The sequence below is a fragment of the Lonchura striata genome, chromosome 11 (assembly GCF_050655825.1).
Source record: "Lonchura striata isolate lonStrDom1 chromosome 11, ASM5065582v1, whole genome shotgun sequence".
Taxonomy (NCBI): domain Eukaryota; kingdom Metazoa; phylum Chordata; class Aves; order Passeriformes; family Estrildidae; genus Lonchura; species Lonchura striata.
Genome location: NC_140713.1, coordinates 21,909,757 through 21,920,065, shown reverse-complemented (window position 1 = coordinate 21,920,065; position 10,309 = coordinate 21,909,757).

Here is a 10,309-nt window from a genome sequence, read left to right as displayed (position 1 = left end):
GGCTGCATAGAAAAGCATCTCAGTTTCACAGCTGCATCCTGCCTTTGGAGGCAAATCCATAGAAATTATGTTGCTTTGTCACTTTGGCTTGTTTATGATCAACTCAGGCCATTTTCCCAGGAGTGGGGCCTCCCTTCATGCCAGTTTTGTGGGGCTGAGTGGGAGATGTGCCCTAGGTGGGCACTGAGAGCCCAGACAATGCTTTGTTGCTATCAGACACTAAATGAGTACACAGAAGCTTGGTAAGTTCAAAAAAGAGCAAGTTTTATTCAAACATTTGGTATTTACAGAATTCTAAAGGTGACAGTGAATTGGAGGATGAAATTGCCACCTCTCCAACCACACTGGTCAAACCAACAGTCCATCAATTCTCTCTTCTCACAAAGAAGAAAGCAATACAATCATTATTTGCATGAACAGCGTGTGAGAACTCCAGTAGAAATATGTAAACATTGTCAGAAGGCTAAAGACATTTTATGAGAACTTTAAAACTTTCAAAAGAACTATAAAAGGAAACAAAACTATTAAAAATCAGGGCAACAGTACTTGGCTGGGGGATGTGCAGTAAGTTCACTAACAGATTCTGCGCCATCACAGCCCTGCTACAAGGAGGACGTGCTTGAATCAGACAAACTTTCCATGTGTATCTCTGCAGTTTATTTTGCTTATTGACTGTCATAAGCTACAAAATGTGGCCCCTGTGGGCATTCCTCCTTGGGGAAAGGGGTACAAAGGTGTTGTAAAGATAGAGTAAGGTAAGAGCAGTGTGATTCTTCAGCCTCTTGGTGAGGAAACTCCTCTAGGAAGGAGGGATCAGGGTTATGCTCGCATGCCAAGAGCAGTTAAAACACTTTTATCATTGTTTTCTTTAGGAAATAAGGAATGATCCATCACATTTATTGTCTGGTATTTTTACCATTTGAACTTTTCAAGAAATTTGAACCCAAATCTTTCTCAAACGAGGGTGAGAACCAGTGGAGTGTTGTATAAATGTTCACTGTTGAGTGCCTGTCCTCAAAAAGGGATAAATGGACCTAAAGGGATGTCATGAGCCTGTTCAGGTGTGTTCCTGCACTCACCCAACTTTCTGGCAGGTGGTTGGCAGTTTTCCACGTGCAGCTGCCATAAATCTTCCATCAGGGCATCAAACACAGGTTCTGGAGAAAGCTGCATTACCTTGGTGTGTCCCTTCCCAGCTAAATGCTTATAGTTAGGGAATTAACATAGCATAAGTGGGTCATATTCAAGGTATTTTATAGTGGGTTTTATTGTGGATACCCAGAACTGTTCAGAAAAAAAAGAAAAACCCAACAAAATCACTTTTTGCCATTTATATCTAATAAATGAATGTATACTCATAAATCTGTAGCAGGACTGGGGAATGCTGAGGCACAGCAAGATGTAACCTGATTTGCTGGATAAGTTCTTAAACCAAAAAAGCAAACCTGGGATCTCTCTGCTGCTAAGGCTGTAATGACCATGTGCAAATGCAGATTTCTGTGGTTTTTTTCTCCACATGGCTATTCCTGGAGATGCCATAATGGCCTGGAGGATGCATTAGCTCACTGCAACAGCTCAGTATTGAAAACCAGAAGGTTGTATGGCATTTTTATATGATGTGTAATACTAATCAATATCCATCTCTTCCTCTTTATCATCTCTTAATTGTGGGCAGAATTAACCAAGATAATCTCTGGAAGGCAACAGCTGTAGCTGAAAGAGATAAATTAAACAGTACCTGGTCAGATGGTGAGGAAATAAAAGATATTCTGTTTCCATTTTTAAGACATGGAAAGAAAAAATGTAATTTTTACTAAATTGTTTAAGCTAATAGGCCTTTTTTTTCCTTTTTAAAGAATGAAAAGTATGAAGGAAAATTAAAGTAGCTCAGTCACTGAAACAGATTTGCAAAACTCTGCTAAATGTGACTTTTAAATGAGACAATTCATTAACCCAGCTACTGGGGATTGGATTGGAATTATTTACTGAATCTTAACCAGAGTCAGAATTTGGGACTATTGAGGGGAGTGGTGGATAAAGAGAAAGATTTAGAATTAAAATGACACATGTTTCTGCCTAATTACAAAAGAAAAGGAAATTATGCCAGAACTTTAAATAGGGAAAAAGTCATTACATTATTACAGTCTGCATGTAAGAATATACTTAGATAGACTTCATGTTCCAGAACGGTATTTCAAATGCAATTTAAATATTTAAATTGTGTTTGCTTAAATTTTTTAAATGTTGTTGTGGTTTTTTTTTCAGAGAATTTTCTCCTGATGAGATGGCCTTGAAATTTCATTTTTTTACTGCAACTAAAGTTCTCCTAACGAGCTATGTTGAGTTAAGAAGATGCCTTTAGGCAAAGGATAAACTTTTAATTGGATTTTTGAATAATCATCTTTTGAGTCCTACTCAAACTTCAGATTGTGTTTGAAACACATTTTGCACCGTAGATCTTTAATGTCACACTCCAAAGGTGCAGCTCTCTGCTGGATTATGGCACAGACACCCTGCAATGGGAGAGTTTGTAGGGAGGGACCCTAAAAATCACCAGCTCCACCCCTGCCATGGGCAGGGACATTTCCACTGTCCCAGGGTGCTCCAAACCCTGACCTGGGGCACTTCCAGGGATCCAGGGGCAGCCACAGCTGCATGAGCAGTAAATAGTGCTGGATTTTTCTGTGCTTGAAGCAGCCCAGGCTGGATTTGCTCTCCTGGCTCCCAGGACAGCCCTGACTCTCTGGTCCTCCTGCACCCCCAGATCCCTTCCTGCAGGGCTGCTCCCCAGCCTTTCTTATCCCAGTCTTTATAGCCCAGGAAAATTCTTCATCAGACCTGTGATTTTCATCTCCTGTTGCTGTTCTTACCCCACCACTCTCCTTGCTGCTTTTCTCTGGCTCCCACCCCGTCATGCCCCTTTTATTCTCCTGCTGTCACAGGAGACACTTTGCTCTTGCCCAGGTGAAGTTCCTGGAGCTTTACCCTGCTCTGCCTGTCAGGGACACAGCTGGAGAGGCTCAGAGCCTGCAAGCCAAGCACTGGAGCATGCTGGGGACAGCTAAATGCTTCAAAGATTTCAGCTGTCTGATCGTATTTCCCCTGAGCCTGTGCAAGCAAAGACTTCCAGAGGCTTCAAATCAGGATAGATTTGTCCAGCTTCTACAAGAACCTGGTTATCTCCCAGTTAACCACCAGAGCACTGAGGGGAGAAGGTGCTAAAGCATCTTTGTGAAATTGCAGTAACAGCAGAGCCCAGTGATACCTGTTCCTCATAACTTTATCCTCAGAGAAGTATCGAGGGTTTTTCCTCCCTGACAATTGTTGCTAACCAAGTGTCTTGGTTTGAAAAGCCAGCTGTCTGCTAAGGAAGGCAGGATCCTCCCTTGAAATGGACAATAAATAAACCCTCTCCCTTTGAATTGTTATAATTCTGAAATTAAGGGGCTCTCAGGCAAAGATATGGAAATAGAAATAAAAGTTCTTTATTAGGAAAATTTAAAAATAAAAATGCAATAGTACAAATTAAAAGAAAAAACAACAACAACAAAAAAAAACAGTGCCAGAGTCAGAGCACCCCTGTCCCCTGTGTGTCAGGGAGGTGGCTCAGCCCCATCCCAGGGGGGCTCAGCCCTCCTGCAGTGCCAGCTGTGCTTCTGCTGGATCCTGCACAAGGGGGGAATTTTCCTTGGAGCTCCAGGGCTGGGGGAGACGGGCCTGGGCTCCTCTGGGAATGCAGGGGGAAGAAAGCTGCTCCTCTGGGAATGCAGGGGGAAGAAAGCTGCTCCTCTGGGAATGCAGTGGGCAAAGGCTGCTGTGCTGTTCCCAGGTCAGATTGTATCCAGGTAGGAATTTTTGGCTCTTCCCCTGGGCAGAACATCTCCCCATGGTTGATGGAATTTTCTCAGCTGTGCAGGGACACTCAGTGGCCATGAACAGAAGATAATTAATAATTAATGGTCCATGAACAGAAGAGATCTCCTGGAGGGAGGATTGGCTGTGGGAACTGCCCCACCTCTGACAGATGGCAATAGAACTCACACCCCCATTTCCAACCTGGGACACCAAGGTATGGAGGTGCACAGGAACTTTCAAGCTGAATGGACTGGATTTTAGGGACAGCTGTCCTATTTTCCCAAGCAGCCCGTGGAGGGATTCTTGGCAGATTCATCACGGAAAAACACGGGTTCTATTTGATGGTAAGGAGCTGTTCTGTGAGGCACAGCAGTGCAGGTGTATTTCTCTCTTTCTTAACATGCAGCTGATTTAGATAAGATCACTCAGAGAGCCCATAAAGCCAATAAAATGTGGTGTTGTAAACTCCAGTCACCCAGCTGGATCAGAAGCCTGTGCAGTGCTGGGTGAGAGAGCCTTAACAGAATGAATGATGTAGGAGTGAAAGCTTTTAAAACAGAACAAGGCTCTTCTCGCTGCTACACAGATTCATAATTTCTTTTCCTGAAGGAAATAATTCTGAGGATTTGAGTCTATTCAGTCTGACACAAATGGCTGAGAAAGGGAGTATTGAAAGAGCAGGTTTTTGATATAAAATATACTGAAATAAGATATGTGAGTATTTTTTCCCTGAAGTGCTCACTCTTACGCTTAGGCCATTGTTAATATGATGAAATTTATTAATTAGGAGGAATTTATTCATTAGGTTGGTATCTCTTTTGCTGTTTCTCTTCCTCCCTGGTACAGAGTGTGTCTCTACCAGTCTGTATTCCATAGGCTTTGATGCATATATAAAAGTAGGAGGTAAGAAAACATTCATGTTGTCATGTTTATAAAAACATTCTCAATGAGAATAAGCCAGTGTTGGAGGCAAATACGTGTTTGATTCTCTTCCAAGAAGCAATCAGGCCCTTTTCTTTCCTTAGCCCATACTAAAGTCCTGGTTACAGGTTTATATTAGGAAAATAAATATTAGAAGAGAGAATGAATGAAATTTGAACTATTAGCATGTTCCACTTTTTTTTTTTTCCTTCAGTGAACTTATTTATTGGCATAGCAGTGAGTGTAATTCCCCATAACCAAGTTCATAAAGTGAGGGAGAAAAGAACACTAATTAGATAATCTCTGACTTTTATAGGATTAAAACCTTCCTGCCCACAGACAGACAGATGAAATAGTGGCTCTGTTGAAATCATCATTGAAGCTCCTAATGGCTTTCACAGAGGCACTGGTGATTTGTCAGCCTCTTTGCTCATTTGGACTATCTTGATTTATCTCAGGTTTGCTCTTCCTGTGTGTGTTTATTGCTCTTGATGCAGCCTATCAAGCCATGCAGCCCCCTATGATAGCTCTGTGGAGACATATTTAATTTGATTTGCTGCTGTCCCCAGGAGTTTATTCCCTGTCAAACAGCTGCCTGTTGCAGAGAAACCTCAATATAGAAGCACATAATGGTTTATGGATGGAGCATTTAACAACCACCAGTGAGTGGCATCTGTCTGGAAAATATGTCCCAAACAGTGGCATGTGCAAAGAGCATTGTTCTGCAGCAGTTATGGGGATCCATCCACAATGGAGAATTAGCTGACAAGTGTATTCAGGAGTTTGTAAACACCTCTGCTGTCTGAATGCCTCTGTGCTCTGCATTTTAGTCCATTACTCCTGAGCAGGTTCTTAATGGAAGGAGAAAGTCCTTTCATTCATTCCTGTGCTTTGGTACTCTGCCATTCTTCATCTCTCCACATCAGGGCTTGTTTCTCTCTCTTTCTTCTTCCTCCAAAGGAAAAAAAATTGACTGCTTAAATGTCTACTGGGCATGACAAAAAAAAAAAAAAAAAAAAATCTGTGTTAACAGGGAATTAACTGAGGTTGCTAAAACAAGAGACACAGCAAGGCACATCATTTGCATGTGTTAATGGGAGTAAGGGAATGAAAAAAGAGGAAGTGCCTGTGCTCCATCACTGCCAGAGCAGTCACTGGGAGCCACCCTGACACTGATCTACTGCCACTGGCCCTGTGCCAGAGTACATCCAGTAAGTGAAGTCCTGCCCTTGCTGAGAGTGCTTGCATATTCATTTCAAAGGGCCTGGATTTCAGGCACTTCTTGTAATGGAGTGATTAATTTCTGTTATTCCAATGTGTGTGTGGCTTCTCACATCCTCTCAGGATCATGCAGATGAGCAGAAAATCTGAAATGGAAACACTGGGATGCTGGGGTTGAAAATTTCCTTTAAACCTTAATGAGGTTTTGTGGAGCTGGATGCCACATTTCTAAGAACTGCCCTGCCCACCTGTTGGAATCCTGGATGCTGAGAATTTTAAACTTTCTGGGCTGAAGGACACAGACCCACAAGAAAATACTGAAAATATGTGACCTGAGGCTGTGGAGAAGGCTTCCAAAATTGATTGATAGCACTGGGATTACGGGTTGCAGTTTGATTAGAAATGTGTAATATCACAAACTTAGAGTTTGGGGTTTTAGAATATAGCAATATATATGGGGCAAGACGGAGGTTTTAGAGTGGTGGCTGGTTGTTCTTCTGCACCTTCTTCTCCATGGGTTTGGGTGGTATGTTGTAATTGGACAGAAAATCCACATTGCAGAGTGCAAGTGATTGGCTATTGGGTCAAAAGTGAAAATAATTTAGGTGTCATTTCTTAACAGGATAGTTTAGCCCTAAAAGACCTTGTATGGGAAAATAGTTGGCCATTTTGTAGCTTGTTACTAGAATGCTGTAGAACTCAGGACTTGTAATATAGATAAGAAATAATAAACAACTGAGTCTGAACGTGAAATATCACCTGGAGAGCTTCAATCCCAACTTTGACAGAGGTAGAAGAAGAAGCCAGGAACTGGCACCCACCCTCTTTCCACGAGGTGCCAACCACCCACACTCCTCCCCAGCATTCCCAGCAGTTCCTTCCCCCTGGGGCTCTCAGGAATATTCACACACATATTTCAGGGCTCTGAAGGACTCTCTGACATTTAAACTCTGATCCAAACCAGTTCATTGTGAGGAAATAGCTCAGCTGATGTATCCTGCTTCAGCAGGAGAGTGATGGAAGGGTTCAGCTAAGCACAGGAATAGGAAAAGTTTGGGTGAAGAAGCCTTTATGACTGTCCTCTGAAAATCCTGCCCCCCTCAATCAAATCCTGGCATCACTCAGAGCAAAGGAGATGGTCCACGTCTGCAAGGATACTTTGAAAATGAAGTTAAGATTTGGGGGCAGATATTCTTCAACGTTTTTTAGTGAATTCCAGTTCCCAAAAGGCCAGAATTCTAACAAGTACTCTTGGAAAAAAAAACAAACAAACCCAAACCCAAAACAGCAGCAACAAAACCAAAATGGTTTCTTTTCAAAGAGATATTTGCCATCAGAATTTCATTGGGGTGAGGGAGAAAAACTCACACTTCCCCATGCTGCCAGTCAAGTGACTGAACATCTCAGACTCAGCTGAGCTCTTCACATGAAACTCTGGCACGTTGCTGTAAACTTCCAGGGAATTGCCCTTTTTTAGGAGAAAAAAGAGAGGAGAAATGCTATTTGCCTTCTCTCAGCAGGCTCTGTGTGTACACAGCCAACACATCTGTTCTGTGAGTGACCCTCCTGGAGTGGTCACAGTGCTCTGGCCACGAGAGGCATCAAGGCTTTGTGAGGGCAAAATCTTCACAGAAACTCACCAAGTCAATCAGAAAATAGTCCTAATCAATAATAGGATGAAATTCATGATCCAGATCTTCTTTCATAATTTAATTTCTTTAGGCAAAGCTGTTGTATAAGTGTGCCAAATATCCACATTTGAATCAGGAATAGATATAAATAATAGTCAATGTAAATAATAACAACATTTTAAGTTAATTTTATTTTTCTTTAAATTTTTTTAAGCTATGTGAAAAATATCGGCTGTCAAGCCCTTTCATGTCTCCTGGGGCTGTCTTGGCCTGGTGACCATATACAGGTTTTTAAAGTGCATTTTTGACATTTTTGGAGCCCTGATGAGCTGCAAATCTGAGTGCCATGAAGAGAGGCTGTTCTGAGACCTGCTGTGTGCTCCTCGTGGTGCTTCCACATGCAGAAATCCTCATTTGTTCTCCATTCACACCAATATTCACTTTTCCTTTGCAGAGCTCTCTGGTTCTACCCCAACATAGGCTTTTTTTAGGTTTATTTGTTGTTGCCATATTTAATTTAAGTGCACTAATTTTTCTCCTTGGCTTATATATTACATTTTAAGTTCAAAGGCTCTTCCAAACATTTCTGTAACATTATTTTGGGAGCCAGATCAGTTTTGTAGTTAGATGTGGAAAGTGAGATTCAGATTCTGGGGACTGAAGCCCCCAGAAGATGTCTACACATCATTACAGAGTTGCAGTCTATGGTAGCCTTTAAAATTCCCTCAGATCTGTAGATTTTTGCTGTGCACTGTAAAATAATGCTTTGCTACTCTTTAGTCATTGTTTCATACAGCATTTCAGACAGTAAATCCTTCTGTAAATTCGGTAAATCCTTCTGTGTAATAGTAATGCAGTGTCATATTCTGGAAAATTATTGGCTGTATTTTTGTTTTGTGGGATGTAGGTACCCCCTGAAGAACAAGACTGTGCTTTGTGTGTTTTTTCAGATGTGCTTGGTGCCTTTGTTGCCTCTTGGAGAGTACAGAAACTTCAGGGTATGGCAAAGAGAAACATTTCAAAATACAGACCAAGTTATTGACAAGGAATAATAAGCAGTAGGTGATTGTAGGAGAAAACTGGATTAAAGTGAAATTATCACAGGTCTCACTTCTGCTGGGTCAGTACCAGCCTGCCCTGGATCTTCTGATGTCCTTGAAGTTTTTCTTTGAGGAATTGGAGATGTTGTTTTTTCTGTGCTCAAACAAGAAATGTACTTATGTATTTTTAAACAAGGTGTGTTCTGTCTGGGCATTGTTCTGAGCAGAATGTTGCTGTGCATTTCCAATGGGCAAAGAATCCAATTAGAGAAGCATGAGGAGGTCTGATAAATACTGAATCCGGCTTGAAGTGGGAAATGAAAAATATCTGGAGGCACCGACCAAGCATTCTTTTGAATGCTAACAAAAAAAGACATTTAATGCTTTATGGTAAACCCTTCCATACAGCCAAGATGCTGGAGAGGACATGAATACATGCTCAGGTTTTCTATGTTTGTGCAGCTCATTAAAGGAGTGTTCTGGGTTGTGTTTTGAAGCCTTCCTTGTGAATAGAGGAGTGCAGAAGAACACAGTAAGTTTAGCTTATAAAAATACCAGCTGCAGAGTGAAAATCAGCAGAACCTTTAGAGGAATTAACACCTTTTAGGTTGAGTGGGACCCCTCCAGTTTAACCTGGATATAGGATATAATTCCCTGAGTGTAAAAGCCACATCACAACAGATGGAGATATGAAATAAAGCAGCACAAATATGGTTTCTGCAATCTCTCTGTAAGTGACTGGGGGTTCCAGTTTTAGGAGAGAGAAGGAGTTTATCTTGAGCCTTGTCTGAAGGGATGGGGAGCAGCTGAGCATGGAAATGGTCAGAAAGGAGCAAGTAAGGCTTAAAATTCCTAACCTCCATTTTCCTCACCAGGAATCCAAGGAAGTCTGCTTCACTCATTTCTGCACCATGGTTTTGTTGGTAGCTGAGCACACTAAATGCCTGTTTTACCTGTTTGCAGGGGATTTACTTGTCCAGTAGTGTCTGTAATTCTTTTTAATCTACTTAAGGGATTTACCAAAGCACCACCATGAGTGAGAAGGCATAATGCTGTTATTCTGCCATGGAATAACAGGAATATCCTTCAATATGGGTAATGTCTGTGCTTCCATTCCTCAGCTTTTCTATACTTCTCCATTTCCTGCCTTTCTGCTCTTTGTTTTCACTTTGGAAATGTGTCAGTTCTCTCCATCCCTGTTTGTTTACACTATCAATAATTCAACACAGAATACTTCCCAAGGAAACCCCTGAGAGAGGTCCAGGTGGGACCCACCACATTGCCAAGGGACCTCTCAGAATCTTCATTTCCCCAGCTGCAGTGCCACAAGCTCCGTGCAGAGCCTTAATCCTGGGGGTGCTCCCATTTCTTTCACCTAATTAGTGATGTACCCTGATTAATTATGGCTGCAGGCTATGTCAGCATGGGCATAAACTGACAGGGATCACCCCAGTGCAGCATCAGGCTGCTGGCAAAACTGGGAGGTTTCTGGACTGGTTAACTCCCTTCAGAGCAGAAAACACATTTTTGTTTATTTTCAGTGCCTCTGCAAAGGGTTTACTACTGTCCTTGTTTGTTGTAGACAAACTTGCCCAAAGATTCCAAGGTTTGGTTTGACCATTGAACTTTGGTGTCAGAGCC